This window comes from Gorilla gorilla, chromosome 7 (genome assembly GCF_029281585.2).
Source record: "Gorilla gorilla gorilla isolate KB3781 chromosome 7, NHGRI_mGorGor1-v2.1_pri, whole genome shotgun sequence".
NCBI classification, from domain to species: domain Eukaryota; kingdom Metazoa; phylum Chordata; class Mammalia; order Primates; family Hominidae; genus Gorilla; species Gorilla gorilla.
In genome coordinates this window covers 143,512,216-143,531,254 of record NC_073231.2, presented here as the reverse complement: position 1 = coordinate 143,531,254, position 19,039 = coordinate 143,512,216, and the positions used below count along the sequence as shown (strand labels likewise).

The 19,039-nt window shown below is 36.5% G+C and overlaps 1 long non-coding RNA gene and 1 pseudogene across 1 annotated transcript in view; both read right to left on the bottom strand.

Moving 5' to 3' along the window:
• Nucleotides 1-19,039, bottom strand: part of LOC134759044 (uncharacterized) — a 38,434-nt gene that overhangs the window by 5,458 nt on the left and 13,937 nt on the right. The window contains exon 2 of the long non-coding RNA XR_010134901.1: nucleotides 3,219-3,281. This is a non-coding gene — a long non-coding RNA (uncharacterized lncRNA). The remainder of the gene's footprint in view (nucleotides 1-3,218; nucleotides 3,282-19,039) is intronic.
• On the bottom strand, nucleotides 13,181-14,923 carry LOC101133079 (nucleolar and coiled-body phosphoprotein 1-like; annotated as a pseudogene).

Here is a 19,039-nt window from a genome sequence, read left to right as displayed (position 1 = left end):
TAATATATGAAGACATGTAAATTTAAAGAAAATCATGTAAAAAGTTATACTACGCTAACATTAAACAAAAGAAATTTGGAGTAGCTATATGAATAACAGGCAGTGTATGTTTCAGATTCAGTAATAAAGGGAGGCATACAATAATGAAGGAACCATAAAAATCATAAATGATTTATGTACCTAATAAACAGATTTAAAATATGTTAAGCAATAAGTCATAGACTTGCAAGGTAAACTAAAATAATGCATAAGAATAGCTGATTATTTTAATGCCTCTCAGTAACTGAAGTTACAACTAGACAAAAAAAGCAATAATGCTGTACTAAAAACATGAACAACAATGCCAACCAATATAATCCTAATCAATATTTAAATTGACAGAAGGATGCACTTTCTTTACAAGTGCGCAGGAAACATTTGCCAGAATAGACTATATCCAGAGCCACAAGCGAATGTCGACAAATTTTAGATAATCCAGATCGTACAAACTACACTATTTGACAATAATAAAATTCACAAAACTTTAGCCTAACATATCAGAATAAAAGTCATATATTCTCAAGATCAGAACTGAAAGAGGTAGCATCTCTACAGATCCTACACCTCTGATAATTATAAAATATTATGAACATTATACTAATAAACTTTAAAATGTATAATAAATGAACAAATTTCTTGAAAGACGGAAACCATCAAAGCTAAATCAAGATAAAAATAGATAATCTGAATAGCCCTACATCTAATAAATGTATTTAATTTTCAATTACATTTTTTCATAGAGAAAATCCCAAACTAAGATGATTTCTTTGGTAAATTCTACCATTTAGTGAAGAAATTATAACAATTCTATACAAATATTTTCTTAAAATGGAAGATGAATGACCAGACAAATATACTAGAAGATCTGATATCCCTCATGAAATAGATGCAAAGAATTTTATTAAGCCCCTTTTCCCATTTAGAAAAAAAAAAAGCACAGCTTGCTGCCAGCACTCCTTTAATTTTACATAAACACGCTCTTTGAGGCTGAAGAAAATCTGACAGATTTTCAATCTGAAAATAAAAAATAAAAAATGTTCTTGGAGTTATTTCTAAACAGAACTAACATCAGAATCATCTATTTTGGAAAAATCAGATTTATCAAATGAATCTTCAGCCAACCACTGTTGGAGAATGATGTTAACATCATATGTAGGAATGCTACATTTTCTAGGATTTGACATTTTCAGCGATCAAGAATTACCATGTTTTGTAAATGGAAATACTACTACTAAAAACGGAATGCTATAAATAGAATGATGTCTTTTGTTTCCCAATTACTGTACTAGAACAAGGTGAAAATGATAATAAACGCGAGCTATTTTGTGGCAAAGTTATCTCGGGGTAAATGCTGCAGCTGCAAGCACTGCCAGCGAGTATTGTTGGGGCAAATGGGAAAAGGGTTAAGATGCTAACAAAGAGAATTCAACAATATATACAAAGTATAAAAAGTCATAACATGTGGAATTTATCTCTAGACTGTGATATTCTTTAACATTCAAAATCAATCAAGACAATTCACGATATTAAAATACTTAAGAATAAAAAATGTAGGATCATTTGAATAGGCACAGAAAGTATATGGTGAATTTCGTTGTCCATTACTGACAAAACAGCATAACAAGCTACGACTAGAATTGAACTTCCTCAACATGATGAACAGTAACAATGAAAAAAACTATTTAAAAGTGACATATACAATGTCGTCTCCACTGGGGTCAAGAATAAGACAAAGATATCTATCCTAGGCATGTCTGTTTAGCATTTTATTGGAAGCACTAGTTAGTGCAATTAGGAAAGAAAAAATAAATAATAGGCATACAGATTAAAGAGGAAAAATTAAAGTCATGGTTTTTTTTTTTACATATTATACTATAGTTTATGCAAAAATCCTTTTGACTATCAAGAAATAAACAAACACACTACCTCACTAAAAAAGCTTACTTTGTTAAGACTTCATAATATGTAATCAATATTTAATAAATGTTTGATGAGTTTTTTTAATTCGTGGGCATTTTCTCTTATTGCAGTTTTAGGTTTACAGAAAAATTGAACGGAATGTATAGAGTTTCCATAATACTCCTTATTTACTGCCCCCCAATATCCCTCACTATCAACATCTTGTGTTAATTGATGCGATGCATTTTTTACAAAAAATGATATTGATACGTTATCAAGTTCGTGGTTTACATTAGGGTTCACTCTTTGTATTGCACAGATGTATGGTGTTTACCAAATGTATAACGACATATCCAACATTATGGTATCTTACAGAATAGTTTATTATCACTCATCCCTTCCCCACTGCCAGCTCCTGGCAATCGCTGATCTTTTCCTGTCACTATAGTCTTGCCTTTTCCAGAACATCATATAATTAGAATCACAGAGTGTGTAGTGTTTTCAGACTGGCTTCTTTCACTTGGCAGTATGCACTTAAGGTTGCTCCATGTCTTTTGATGGTTTGGTAACTCATTTCTTTTCCGTGCTAAACAATATCCCATTGTCTGGGTGCACTGCAGTATATTTATCCATTCATCTACTGAAGGATATATGGGCTGCTTCCAAGTTTTGGCTATTATGAATAAAGCTGTCACAAACATCCAAGTGCAGGTCTTTGTGTGGACATGTTTTCAGTTCATGTGGGTAAATAGCAAGGAATAAGATTGCTGGATGATATGTTGAATATGTTTAATTTTGTAAGAAACTCTCAAGCCATCTTCCAAGCATCTGCTTGATTATGCATTTCTATCAGCAAGGAATGAAAGTCCTTGTTGATCCACTAATCACCAGCATCTCCTGTCAATGTTTTGGATTCTGGCCATTCTAACAGGTACCATTCTGATAATGGTACCTCAGTGTTGTTTTAATTTGTATGTCCTGATGACATAATGTTGAGCATTTCTTCATGTTTATTATCATCTGTACAGCTTTGTTGAGGTGTCTGTTCAGATGTTTTGCCTACCACAATCAATATTTTTAAAAAATCATTCTTATTTCTATATACTAGCAATTAACAACTGGAAATATTTAAACTTAAAAACACTAACATTTACAATAGCATGAAAATAGTAAACAGTGATAAACCTGATGAGAGATTGGCAAGACATGTGTGCTGAAAACTACAAAATGTCATGAAGATACATTAAAAAAAAAAGGCTTAAATATATTAAGAGAGATACCTTGCTCATAGACTAGAAGTTCATCTTCACTGTTGTTATGATCTCAGTTCTTTCCAAATAGATCTATAGTTGATATAATTTATAAAATTAACATGTATATAAAAAGTGTGTATAATGGGCACAAAACTTTAAAAATAAGAACATAGGTGAAGGGCTTACACTATCTGATTTTAAGACATCATAAAATTAAAATAAAGACGATTTTGTGATATTGGAATTTTAAAAAGATAAATGAACAAGTAAGATGAAATAGATAATCCAGAAATAGATCCATACATGTATGGCCAATTGATTTTCCTCAAAAGTGCAAGAGCAATTCAATAAGAAAAGGTAATCTTTTCAAAATATAGTGCTAGAATAATTAAATATTCATATAAAAAACTGCTCATCTATGCTTCACATCATATGCAAAAATTAACAAATACTGATTCATAGTGATGAATGTAAAATCTGAAAATATAAAAGTTCTTGAAGAAAACGTAGGAGAAAATGTGTGTGACTTTGAGTTATGCAAATATTTCTTTGGTGTAACAGCAAAAGCACAATTTATACAAGAAAAAAATGACAATTTGGACTTTATCAAAATTAAGAACTTCTGATCTTCTAAAGATATTGAAAAGCAAGCCACAGATTAGGGTAACATTTTTGTAGGAAATATATCTGATAAGGAACGTGTATAAAGAATATATAATAAATTCATCTCAAAACTCAGTAATTAGAGAACATCTCGATAAAAATGGGAAAAGTTTGAACTGATATGTGACAAAAGATATACATATGTCAAATAAACACATGGAAAGAGAATCCGCATTATCAGTCACTAGCAAAATGCAAACAAGTCGCATTGATTTACCACTACACAACAATTAGTAGGTATAAAATTGAAAACAAAATAACATAATACAAAACAAAACAAAAACTAAACAATGTGTATTGGCAAGGATATGGAATGAATGCATAGCCACCTTAAATAACAGTTTGACAGTTTTTTAAAAACTTAATCATATAACTAATATATGATCCATCCATTTCACTTCTAAGAATTTACCTAGTGGAAATTAATGTGTATATTATAAAGATATTTTACATACATATTCAAAGAAGTTATATTTGGTACAGCAATAACTAAAATGGCCCAAATATCCCACAATAGAATAAATAAGCAAACTGTAATGTATCTATATCATGAAATATTACTCAGAAATTAAAATAAATGAACTATTCATACTTGCTTCAACATGGTTGTATCTTAAAATGTCAAGTGAAATAAACCAGACAAATCATATTATATTATTCCATTTATTAAAAATTCTGGAAAATTTGAAAATTGTCTATACTGACAGAAAGCAAATCAAACTTTGGATAGGGGTCTCTAGTTGTAGGAGAGATTTCAATGGAGCACAAGAAGCACTTTTGGGGTGATAGTTATATTTATAATCTTGGTGGTGATAATGGCTTCACAGGAAATCATCGCATATCAAAGCCTACCAAATTCCACACTTTAAATATGTTTATTGTGTTGTGTGCCAATGATAGCTCAATTAAAAAATAATTCATAGTAACATGAAATATTGCTCTTGGGCTTTCATAATACATGAACAGATAAATCACATCTAAGGAAATCATGTGATCACTAATAGAATGTTTTGCATCTCATTCTATTTTCTGTAAGCAAATTCCCTTTACTATGGAATAGTGTACTGCTTGCCTCTTAATGTCTTAGTGTAATCACTTGGAGTGCCATGAAGATAAAACTTGTATGACTGAATTTATTTACTATTTGTTTTTATTGACTTGACAACATTTTATAAAACATTCACAAAAAGCCAGAAACTGTTGAAAACTGAAAGGTTGGCCTGCCACTTGGTTTTTCACCTTTCTGAATCAATCATATTGTTTTAACATGGAAGATGTTACTTGAAGGCATTTTATTCAGCCAATACATGGATTGTTCTCAAAATAAAATGTCTGTAGTCCATATCCTCAAGGGTTTGGGTAAAAATTATCTCTAAGTTCTAAACCCAACAAAGCAGATTTTTATAGACTTGTGTAGATTCCCTTTCTCCCCAATCTCTACCAGGGTGACCATGTATAATAAATAATCCTTGAAGGCAAAATACACTGTTCTCTAATCATTCTTTGGCAACAAATGTGTTTTCTATCTAAAATAGACCCTATCTTGTTTTTTTCTGTAATCTTTGTTTGAGATGTTTTAAACTTGGACTTTGCCTCCAATAAACGGACGGTTCCATTTGGAGTTGCAGAAAGGTGTTTGATTTTTCTTCTTCTTAACCTTCTCTCTTTAACATGGTGGTCAAGTTGGGGGATGTAGCACTTCCTTTGAGTTTTTTCAATATAGCAAGAAAGAATGAATCATATATGTTTCCATAGCAGGTTATTTGTGATAATTATAGGGAGTACGTGTTTCCATAACTACAAAGTGTTGGCTACAAACAGCAAAGCTCTCCAGTCCTACTCTTCAGAGATTAGAACGTTCTCAATAGGGCTGAACACTTTAGGCTCGCAGTGTCCGTGGGAAGTTGAAGCACTACTTTTGAGTCACACTCTTAGTAACTCTTTGCAATATGGAATGAGTGTTGACTGTCATAATAGATAGAGATGGTACATATTGTTATATTGTTAAAAATTATTTTTAGTAGTAGAGAAGTTAGTAATTTTCATCTTTTGTAGAAGTGATCATAGTGGAATTAGTTGTAAAACTCATGTGAATTCAGCCACCAGATAAAGATTTTATATAGTTGACATAACCCAGATTTTTCCATCAAAAAGTTGGTTTGGGAATTTGTACTAACTGCTGACTAGTTTTGTTACTTTGGAAAATTCACTTAATCACTGGAATGAATTTTTACACTACAAACCACAAAAACAACCAAGTTTGTGAATCCTGCAAGAAAGGATAATGTGAAAGTATTTTGTAAACAACCAATAATAAGCAAAACAACTGTTGTTAATGCTAATTATAGGATTATAGGCTGATTGAGAACTTAGTTCTGAATGTAATGTGCTGTGCTTTAGATATTGGTCGTCTCCAAACTTTATGGTGTAATCTGCTTCCAATGTTAAATGTGGGGCCCAATGGGAGGCATTTGGGTCAGTGGGTGGATCCCCCATGAATAGATTAATGCTCCTTAATGCCCCTCTCCTCCACACCATGGGATGAACAAGCTCTCACTCTATTAATTCCAGAGAGATAGCAGGTTATTAAAAAGATCCTGGCACCTCGTCTCTCTCTCTCTCTCTTTCCGTTTCTTCTCCTCTCTTGCTATATGATCTACACACACCTGCTCCCCTTTGTCTTCTGCCAGGAGTGGAAGCAGCCTGAGGCCCTCACCAGAAACAGATGCCCAATCTTTCACTATTCAGACATCCAGAATGGTGAGCCAAATAATGCTTTTTAAATAGTAATAATTACACAGCATTTCTTTACAGCAAAAAAAAAAAAAAAAAGAATTAAAGCGTATAATCTTTTTAGCATTTAAGAGTTATTACTTAGATGAGTAAATTTATAGTGAGAAAATCATTCCATTTCTGGGCATTTTAAATCAATAGGAAACTCCTTATTCAGTTGTCATATTCTGTCTTCAGTTATCTTCTATTTTTGTGTAAGTCTCATTTAAAAATTATCATTCTCTATATTGTACAATAGCATTACATTATTAGAAGGTAGTTGCCAAGCGTCCACTCAGACCCTAGTCTTTGAGTCTTCATACTAAACATTCCCACTTCTTTCGACTGCCCCTCATAGGACCTGGGCCCCTTCATAAAGATGATGACTTGATCGTAATGTACAGTTCATTTATAAACAATATTGATGGAAAAGGGGAATAGGAAGGTGCGCTGTTTTCTGACACCAATGACCAATTCTCCAAATGCCTACTGGGTGTCCAGCAATTTAATTCAATTCTGCTACCTGGAGTATGCATCAGGCTCTACAGCTTTAAGGGCTCAGTTCCACAGGACTGCCCCCACGTTAGATGCCAAACGCAAATCCTGAAGCTACCCGTATTTCTCACGGACCAGCTATAAATTGGGAATTCCCACAACCCCCTCCTCAGTTTGGCTGATTTGTTAGCACAGCTCACATAATTCAGGATGGCACTCTGCTTACAGTTACCAGGTTAGTATAAGATACAAATGCACTGCCAGTTGAGGAGGTACATTGGGCAAGGCTTGGTAAGAGCCTGAGCTCAGGAGCTTTGCTCCTGTGGAGCTGGGGGCACCACCCTCCCAGAACATGGATGTATTTGCCAATTCTGAGCCTCTCCAAATATAATTTTTTAAGAATGTTTTAGATCTCAATCTCTAGCCCCCCACTCATCTTCCAAGAGGTTAGTGGGTGGGGCTGAATGTTCCAACCCGGAATCACTTCGTCTCTCTGTTGACCAGCCTCACCCTAAGACCATAAAGCCCCATTCTATGTCACCTCATTAGCATAAGCTCATGTGTAATAAAAAGGGATCCAGTACAAATAACAAGAGACATACTTATCACTCAGAAACCCCCAAAGTTTTAGGACCTCTGTGCCTGGAGTCAAGGAGGTGACAAAAACCAAATATAGTTTTGCATTATACCACACAAGGGGAAAACTACGTGAGTCAACTTTCTAATCCTCTGCTGATCTGACTTGTTTTGGCAGGAAGTTTTACACTTTGGACTATTTGGAATAAGATATGTGTGTGGGAGCCCTCAGCAATATTCATGCATAACCATTATGTTTCATCTGAACTGTGGAAACTGAGATGCCATGAGATAAAAGTTGTATCCCTTAGTAAAAATATAGTAAGTGGTTATTTAGTGTGATTAACATAGCACTCATCTGTCTCCACAACATTTGAGTAAGGCGAATTGTTTACATGCACTGGGGAATTAGAGAGCTCTATTCAAGATTTTCTTTGGAAAAAAAAAAAAAGAAGCAGAAGGCTCTCACACTCATACAAACTTCAGCCAAGAGCATATCTGAAGGCAGAGTCAAGCTCCACCTTTGAAATTAATTTTGGCTACTCTAAAGCATTGATAAATCAATAGATGCAATTTTTTTAAGCATCAGTTTTCTGCCACTGGCTTTACAAAATCATTTCTAATATTCTCAGATATTATTTAGTCTTTTTTTTTCCTTACAAATGGAGAAACTATGAGCCAAACACTTGTCATGAATTGCCTTAGGATGCACAATGGTAGGTCCTAGGACCATAGTTCAGATTGTTGGGCTCTCAACTCTTAGTATTTCCACTGTGCACACCCCCAAGCTCTCACTGCCATGATTGCAGGGCTTGGTGGAAGATGCATGTTCTCAGATTCACAGCCAAGTGTGTGTTTTGAGTTTCAGCTTCTATTTGTCACTTGAGTTTGAATCTAATGAGCACTAGCTTGCTATCACACAAAGGAAGTCCGTGACTTCCCACTGGCCATGGGAATTGTCAACATATGGTTGAGTTGTCACCATTTTAGACAAGCAGCTTCCTTTCCTAAAACTAGGGGAAATGTACGATATATATATAGCTACCAAAATGAGGACCTTATGTTGCAATCCAGAAAAGTCAAATATCTTCTTTAAGCTGTTTTCTACAAGCCCTTACTCTATTTTCCTCATTGATAAGAAAAGGAGTAGTAGTACAGCCATGACTATGTTGTCTGTGGGACCCCGTCACAGCTGTGTGAGCACTTCTTTGAACCTGTCATAAGGTTAAATAACTGAATTGTTGCAAGTCTTTGTTTTGTGCAACCTTTTCTGATACAGCACAAATTCCTTTGAAATATTTAAGTTGGGAAATAAATGAAAGGTGCACTTTATCAGGATGTAAATTTTTTAATATAAAGCATTTTTTAATCTAGAGATCTCACCATCATATCAAGAAAAATATTCTGGGGCCGGGGGCAGTGACTCACGCCTGTAATCCCAGCACTTTGGTTGGCCGAGGTGGGTGGATCACCTGAGGTCAGGAGTTCGAGACCAGCCTGACCAACATGGAGAAACCCCATCTCTACTAAAAATACAAAATTAGCCAGGCATGGTGGCTCATGCCTGTAATCCCAGCTACTCAGGAGGCTGAGGTAAGAGAATCGCTTGAACCTGGGAGGCAGAGGTTGTGGTGAGCTGAGATTGCGCAGTTGCACTCCAGCCTGGACAATAAGAGTGAAACTCTGTCTCAAAAAAGAAAAAAAGAAAAACATCCAGTTTATAATCCCATATAGCAGCCTAGATTTTAGTGGTCAATTCTATTAAAGTGATGATCCAAGCTAACCTAGGTAAAACAGTAAAAAGGGAGCATCAGGGAAACTTATGGCTGTCTGTTTTGGATGAGACCAATAATGAGTAAAAATATCAACTACTGTTAAGAGAAAATCTCAGCACTTAAAAGGAGCTTTGAAGTCATTCAATCACACCCACTTACATTAGATATAAGGTAACAGGCTCAGAAGTGTCAGGTGACTTGCTGATGATCACACTTATTACGTTTAGTATTAGAGGCCGGGTGCGGTGGACATCTGTAATCCCGGCACTTCGGGAGGCCAAGGCAGGCGAATTGCTGGTGTCTAGGCATTTGAGACCAGCCTGGGCAACACGGTGAAACCCTGTCTCTACAAAAAAGTACAAAAAGTAGCCAGCCGTGATGGTGTGTGCCTGTAGTCCCAACTATTCAGGAGGACGAATTTTGAGGATGGATTGAGCCTAGCAGGTTGAAGCTTCAGACTTCAGTGAGCTATGATTACGCCACTGCACTCCAGCCTGGGTGACAGACAGAGCAAGACCCTGTCCCAAAATAATAAAAAAGGTAAGTAGTAAAGATAGGCCTGAATTCATTGATTCTAGCTCCCGGTCCTGTAGTTTAACCACAGTGAATCTGGAAGCAGAACTCCCTCACACATACGTTGTTGTTTCTATTTAAATGAAGGAGTTGAGTCTATTCATTATAAAATATACTCAGAAATTAATTAAAAATAAATCATATATCTAAATATAATATCCAAAATTATTAATATAAATCTCCTGGAAGAAAAATTATTGAAAATACTTGTAACCTTGTATTAGTAAAAGATTTCTTAGATATGACTGTAACTGCATGGTTCACAAAAGAAAAAAGTTGATTACTTTTTCTTTATTTTTTTATGATTAATTTAAAACAAAAACAAACAAATAGAAATGAGAGCATTTTTATGTATCCAAGCAGCAAAGATCAATTTGGTAAATAGTGTTGGCAAGAGGACAAGCAAAGAGGCTCTTTCATAAAATATTGCTGGAACTATACATTAGTGCAACAATTTTGGAGGGCAATAGTGATCAAAATGTTAAATGCACATATCCTTTGAACCAGGAATCATTTTTAGAAATATTTCCTACAAAAAATACACACCGACACTCAGTCTCTCATATAAAACTATCCACTGTAACACTATTTGTAACAGCAAAACACTCAAACAGCCTACACATCTGCCCATAAAGTATTAGTTTAAATAACTTATGCTATTTCCACACAGTGGAGTACCACGCAGTGGAGCCCTTAAAAATGAGCTGCTGTATTCTGCTGTAAAACGACCTGTAAAAGTGGCAAAACACTGCACATATAACCCATTTGTGCAAGCAAAAAGGAAGGGAGGACGCATATAATAGTGCATACCTAGGAACTGTCTGGAAGGAGAAACAGGTTTCAGGAAATGGCACTGAGACGAAATTTCATTTTATACTATTATTTTTAACAAGCGCATTTGAAAATGGAAGCATGAATGGGGGAAATACCAAATAATTTCTTTTCAAATACTTAGATAGGTGGTTTCCAATGCCAGCTGTTCATTAGGATCACCTGGGAGCTTTAAAAAATCTTAGCACCCAGCCCCCAGCAGAGAGCACCAACAAATCTCAGAACGGGCCCCTGCGTATCAGTGTTTTCAAGTTCCCCACATGATCGTAATTCTCAGCTGGTGTTTTACAGATCACTAATTACACCAGGAGCCCCTTTTTCTGTAAAGGGCCACATCCGAAATATTTTAGGCTTCGTGGGCCATTGATAAGGTCTCTGCCACATATTATGTCTCCTTTTTAAAGACCTTTACAAATGTAGACACCATTCTTAGCTCCTAGGTAATATAAAAACAGGCCATGAGCTGGATTTGACCCATAGGTCATTTGGCCAACCCCCAATTTAGACTATGCCCAGGCTGGAAGATAGCCTGGAAAAGGCACGATGAGACAAGTTGTGTCCAAAAGGCTGTAAGCTGCTTCCAAGAAGCTTCTGCAGGGAACTCACAGGTCTGGACCCCCGGCCCTCCACCTGCCACCCAGGTCGTTCTGGTTTGGGTAGGAGGTAGAACGGGTTTAGACTCACAACAATAAAACTCCTAAGATCCATTATAAACCAGCCAGTTTATTATTTTGTAGTAAGATGTAGAACTTTTACCATGCAGACTGAAATACCTATGTCAGCATGAACAGTACATTTTCTTCCTAGAGGCAGTCACATGGAAAACCAGGTTATCATCAGGTTATTTAGTGGGCGCAGAAACCATACAAGAGGAGACTAAGCTTAAGACCCGTAACTCACCCATAAAAGCTTGGGGCACACCTTCCCACCACTGGAACCCCTCAGCCTCCAGAAAGCTTGTTGGCTCCTCCCTCCCAGTCTTGCTCTGGCTAAGCACTGCTGCTTGTCAGTCACCTCCTACAGCCATATGGTCAGTCCAGCTTGGCCTAAGAGCTGTATCTCTGCTCACTGGTTTGTGTTGTTACTGCCACTGTTACTAACAGTTCAGGTTCTGAAGGGGGCACATCAATTGCACCCATGTACCAAGTGCAAGACACAACAATCTTGTTAGTTTATTCTCCCAAACCCACTCCACTCAAGTTTATCAGGTAATATGCTCTGTAAGGTTCTTTCTAAACCCATTAGGACATATATGGATTACCTATAAATTCACCTAATGTAACCTACTTCCTACTGAGAATTGAGGTTTTAAAGGTTTTTTTTTTCTTCTACTTTCTTGATCCCAACCATGTAGGAATAAATGAAACCAATTCTGTATCACCTCTGGAGACAAGACAGAAATACCAAGTGATGTGTATTTTTCAAATTAATGTGATTTTGTTCTCTGTAATGTAAAAATGAGAGAATGCAGTCAACTCCGCACTCAATATTAGCAATAGTCAAGTCGACAAAAAATGTCTTTCAGCAGTAGAAAAGTTTGCTTTCAAATGAAAAAGCAAAGCACGTATTGCAAACATCATGTAATAATGATTAAATTATAGAAAAATATATTCAGACTGACCCAAGGCATTCACACCACATCAGAATTTTGCCTGTAATAAAACAGTGAATTTTATTCCAAAAAGTGGGTTAGGTCCACGTTGGCCTCAATCTTCAGCCCCAGATCCAGTGAATTAGGATGAAGTACATAGTGCATGTTTAATAGGCATTGCATATAGATTGACCATTCTTTAATATCCCTCACTAAGGTTTTGAGGGAGAGAGGGATGCAGTGTGGACGTGTGCACTCACAAAGGCAGAATTTTTCTTCTAACTGTAACAAGTCACACATATGACCCTTTACTATATTTTGGCCCATAGCTAAGATTTTTATCCATGGGACTCTACCTTTGAAAATTGCAACAAAAATCAATAGGGAATGATTTAATATAAAATATACAAATTTCTCAGTATGAGGACTTTCACAGAAAAGAAAGAAGGGGAAAACAATAGAAATCACTTTTCTTCAAAAATAACATTCCCCTTATTTTGTCCCTGCTACTTAACACTCAAAAACAAATCTGTACAAAACTGGGAATATAGAAAAGGACAAGAGGGGATATTCCACTGTAAAGTCTTAGGGCCTACTCTGAACTTTCGTCTTCATCAAGACCCCCAACCTATAGAGCTGAGGGCTCTCTGATCCACTGGAAAAAGTGAGTGGTGTTTGATCATCACTCCTGCTTCACCAAAGCTGGCCCCAGGTCACTCTCTGCCAAACTTAACCAAATTGACCTGGACAGAGGTTGAGCCTCCCTGCTTTCTTCTTGGTTTTCTCGTGCCAGAAGGATTTGCCTTGGTGAACTTCAAAACCTGATTGGCTCGCTTTCTCAGTCTCCAGCTGCACCTCCCTTGGCATCAAGTTGTCTGCCACTCCTGAATCCACCTCCCTCTCCTCCTCCCTCGCCCTTTGGGATGGGGATGATGACTTTTTTTCTCCTTTCTTCCTTCATGGAAATCTGTTACGGGTCTGAAGCTTTATGCTCTTGGCTTGAGGAGTCTCTGCCTCCTTGGAAGCCTCATTCTGCTTCTGCTTCTTTTCTGAACCTGATGTGGAAACTGCCACCACTGCCTTTTTCTTGTCTTTTCACTCTCTTCTTCCTCCTTACTGTTCTTAGCTGCTTTTCCATTCTGGGCAGTCAGTGCATAGTTGCCATTGGCCTTGGGTGTGCACTTGGAGAGCCCTTGCCCTTGGGCTTCTCTTCCTCATCCTCACTGGAATCATCAGAGGAAGAACTGCTGCTGCCCTCGGCCTTTACCTTCTTTCTGAGGCTGGCTTGGAAGGAGCTCCATTATCCTCAGAGCTGTCGGGGTCAGAAGTGTCTGCAGAGATCTCTGCTGCTTTCTTTTTGCTGGAGGTGGTTTGGTTGTTGCTTTAGAGATGACTCCCATAGACAGGGTCTCTCCTCTTCCCCAGAACTTGAGTTAGATTCATCAGTGCTGTCTTCACTGCTTTCCACAGGCTGTTTCTTCTCTGCAGTTTTCTTGGGAGTCTGGGTTCCCACACATTTCTTTGGTTGAGGAGCAGGAGGTCGGGGGACTGAACTGTAGGGATCTGTTTTTTTGGTTTTTGTTTGTTTTGTTTTTTGTTTGTTTGCTTGTTTTTTTTTTAGAATGGTTCTGCTCCCCTTCTTCCTCATTGGAGAATTCCTCACTCCTGAAACTCTACTAGGTAGGATTGGCAGCTGCTTTCACTGGGACCTTGGCCATGACTTGCTTTTTGGGTAGTCTTCTTGGGGATGGCTGCTGTCCTGCCCTTCTCTGAGTCACCACTGCTGCTGCTGCTGCTGCTGCTGGCTGCTTTGCTATTGGCTACTTTAGGTGCTGCTGGAGCTGGAGTACCCGGTATGGCTTTAGCCCAAGTTTAGCTGCCACAGGTGTAGTCTTTGCCTTCTGGTTCTGTGGTGTGCCTCGTCCTCAGAGCTTGAGTCAGAATCAGAATCAGACTTCTTGGCCTTCTTAGGAGGAGCTTTGGCTGCCTTGGCTTGGGGCTTGACTCCATCTGGACAGGCTTTTTCCTTGTGTCTCCTCCTCCTCACTGTCACTAGATTATTCACAGCTGCTGCTTTGATGCTTTCGCCACAGCCTTTCCAGGATGTTGAGGCAGACTGGCTCCCGTGGCAGGTACAGCAGCCTTCTTAGCTGGGGGCCCTTGAGCGTCCCCGTCCTCTCACTGCTGTCCTCACTGCTGTCACAGGATGAGGCCTTCTTCTTAGCTTTCTTAGTCACTGGTCCATTTGCCTGTAACTTTCGCTTTGGGGCTTTGACGGACTTGAGCCAGAAGCTGTAGATGTCCAAGAGGGAAAAGGCATTGGCATCCTGCTGTGTAGTTCCTATCACCTTGGCGAACTTCTTGGCCATCTCCAAGAGTTGGTTGTCACACAGGAAACCAAACACGAGGGGACACAGGTGGCTGGGAACCACACGGCGCAAGCCAGCATCCACCATCCTCCGAGCAATATGTGTCACTACTACCTTTTCAAAGTTAATAATTTCTGCTCTTGAAACTATCATTAAAATGAAAAGAAAAGCCACAGACAGGTAGAAAATATTTGCAAAGGGTATATCTGATGATAGATGGGATCCAGGACTTGAACAATAATAAGAAAATAATCTAATAAAAACATATGCAAAAATGTACATAGACGGTGAAAAATCTAGAAGACAAATAAGCACATTAAAATATGCTTAACATCATTAGTCATTAGGAAAATGTAAATTAAATCTGTAGTCAAATACCATTGCACACTGATTAGAATGTGTAAAATTAAAACAACTGAACATATCAAGTATTGACAAGTACATCGCACCTTAGGAACTTTCATTCAGAGCAGGTGGAAATTTAAAATATTGCAAACATTCTGGAAAAAAATATGTTAGGCAACAGATGAATGGATAAACAAATCATGTTATGCCCAAACAATAAGATATTACTTATCAATCTAAGGTCAAATCTCAAAGTAATTGTTCTGAATAAAAGTAACCAGACAACAAAGGGTAGCTACTTGCATGATTCCATTTAAAAAATGTCTATACAATGCTAACAAATCTATAGTGATGGAAAGATCACCGGTTGCCTGGAGTTGGGGTTGGCAATGAAGGACAGATAGAGGGAGGCAAGGAAGTTTCTGGTGTGATGGATATGTTCACTGTCTTGTGGTGACTGGTTTCTGACTGTATACATATGTCAAAACTTATATTGTATACTTTAAATGTTTGCAATTTATTGTCAAAATACCTATAAAAGCTGTTAAAATAATTTATATGTTTCACAAATAACTTATTTGTGAATTCATAACCGTTTATAAATTTTTAAATAATTAAGTAGGAAAAAATGCTGCATATTAGAACATGTGAGATGCAGCTTACTTGAAGAGTTGAGGCAAATTTATGGCTCTAAATGCTTATAATGAAAATGAGAAAATACTTAAATATTAATTAAGAAAGGAATAATTGAAAATGAAGCACACAATAGGAAAAATAATGAAGCAAATAACCTAAATTAATGACATGAAAACCCAAGATGTAAAAGAGAAAACAACAAAGTCAAAATATACGTTTTCAAAATGATTAAAAGAATAGAAAACTCTCTGTTAAGGTGCATCAAGGAAAAATGAATAGACCACAATAAACATAATGAGAAATATAAAATCTAGTATTGATGCAGATAAACAGAAATTTAGAAAGATACAGAAATATAATAAACAACTTTCTGCCAAGAAATTTGAAAATTTAAATGAACTAGCAATTAGACATACAGTTAATCAAGCAGTGTACCAAAATTCTAAAAAAAAAAAAAGGAAAAAAGTGTAAATCATGTTTTGGTAATTAAAGTAATTGGTGCCATTAGGTAAATTATTCAATTACTCACTTAAATAAAATATGCAACCAGAATCTTAGCACAGCAGACAATTTTACAAGTGAATTATATTTAACATTCAATGGCAAAAACATTCCTTCGGAAAACAAATAAAAGAGTCATTCCCCAATTTATATTATCAGGTTAGTATTACCTTACGTCAAAAATAGACAGGGAGAGTTAATTTTTTTCATCTTATTTTTATATCTTTCAGCGAATTCTCAACCTTTGCATGATCTACTGCCTAGAGCCAGAAAGAATGTATCAAATTATTTTTTAAAGTTCAGTCCTTTTAAATATGTAAATAGTTCCAATTAGCTGCCTAAATTTTATTTTCTCTAAGCTAAACAACCCACTGTAAAAATTGTTCATGTAAAACCAGACCGTTTTGGAATCTACTCATCTGACAAAGGGTTAATATCCAGAATCTACAATGAACTCAAACAAATTTACAAGAAAAAAACAAACAACCCCATCAAAAAGTGGGCGAATGATATGAACAGACACTTCTCAAAAGAAGACATTTATGCAGCCAAAAGACACATGAAAAAATGCTCATCATCACTGGCCATCAGAGAAATGCAAATCAAAACCACAATGAGATACCATCTCACACCAGTTAGAATGGCAATCATTAAAAAGTCAGGAAACAGCAGCTGCTGGAGAGGATGTGGAGAAATAAGAACACTTTTACACTGTTGGTGAGACTGTAAACTAGTTCAACCATTGTGGAAGTCAGTGTGGTGATTCCTCAGGGATCTAGAACTAGAAATACCGTTTGACCCAGCCATCCCATTACTGGGTATATACCCAAAGGATTATAAAACATGCTGCTATAAAGACACATGCACACATATGTTTATTGCAGCACTATTGACAATAGCAAAGACTTGGAACCAACCCAAATGTCCAACAATGATAGACTGGATTAAGAAAATGTGGCACATATACACCATGGACTACTATGCAGCCATAAAAAAGGATGAGTTCATGTCCTTTGTAGGGACAGATGAAGCTGGAGACCATCATTCTCAGCAAACTGTCGCAAGGACAAAAAATCAAACACCGCATGTTCTCACTCATAGGTGGGAATTGAACAATGAGAACTCATGGACACAGGAAGGGGAACATCACACTCCGGGAACTGTTGTGGGGTGGGGGGAGGGGGGAGGGATAGCATTAGGAGATATACCTAATGTAAATGACGAGTTAATGGGTGCAGCACACCAACATGGCACATGTATACGTATGTAACAAACATGCACGTTGTGCACATGTACCCTAAAACTTAAAGTATAATAAAAAAAATAAAACCAGACCTATTAATTATCAATAAACAGAAGTAAGGAAATAGTGTTTTATTTAATGAAGAGTCTTGTGTTTTTTTCGTAAAGAAGTCCTCAAAAAGCCAAGATTTGCAAAGATTTAATGGTGTACTGAGATATAACATATAAGGGAAAATACTTCTCTTTCTTCTTCCCCTCTCTGCCTCTAAGCCCGTTATGTTTAGCTCTTAAAATTTTCTCTTTCAATTTATTACTGACATAATTGTGTCTGGTTATAATGCCTTTCATTAATACAACAATCTAGAGATTTCATGTCCTCGAAGATAAAAGACACTATCTGAGCAATTATCTCACCTCATGGGATTTTTGGCTCATCCATCATTTAAACTCATTATTTTGGTGCACAGTATCAGCTGATCTTTTTACCAGCATGCTGTGTATGATCACTGATGTCAATCTGTCTTTATTTTTGGTTCAGTTTCTACTTTTCAAGGAATGATTATTTTCTTATATTTTCCTGAGTCTATTCCTTTCTACTTGGTCAGGTAGAAAGAAATATATATTTATACTAATAGAAAGACATCTATTAAATGTATCAAACAATAGCAGTATAAATCTTAAAGGAAATCCAAATCGTCCCTTCTTGAGCCAAAAAAAAAAGAATGTCCATATGTCAACGGCAATGAGGCTTATTTTTATTTTGTTTCAATATACTATTAGAGGTTTCCAAAGTTATAATTTTCTTAAGATTATTATTATACATCCATCTATCCTCATTTTAGCTATTTCTGCATGCTTGCAAATCCTAGAATTCCATAAGTAGATGGATTAGATATGTATAAGAATTCTAGCAAAGCTTGGAGAAGGTGCACATGTTTATAGTAATGAACATCAATAAATTATTTTGCCATCACTAGGTCCTATATGCACGGGAAATTTATACTGTATTCCAATCCCATTAAGAGTCTCTTCTACAAACACTTGTTCATTGCAGAGTATTTTTCATAGTTGAAATCCCTCTAGGCAAGTCTCTACTGATCAATAGCTTTGATATCCAACAGAGGCAAGAGGTAGTTAATGTCTCCCTAGAGTGTGGCATCATGTAGAATTTCATTTATTGCAGTGTTGATCCAGGAATTTCTTATCCCTGCTAGTCTTGGTCCCAAGAGTTCGGAACATCTGCCTCTTGCCATTTTCTGACTTTTAATGTATTTTTTAAAAATGTATTACTATGAGTAGACTTTTTTCTCTGAGAAGTAAGTATATGTATAGACGCATAATTGTCATCAATGGAAACAGCTACATTCATCAATCCTAATGGGGATATTATGCACCACTCATCCAAGAAACTCAGCATCAAAAAGTGCATTTGTTTTGAGTAAAAAAAAAAAAATCCATCTCATTTTACTTCTCATTCTT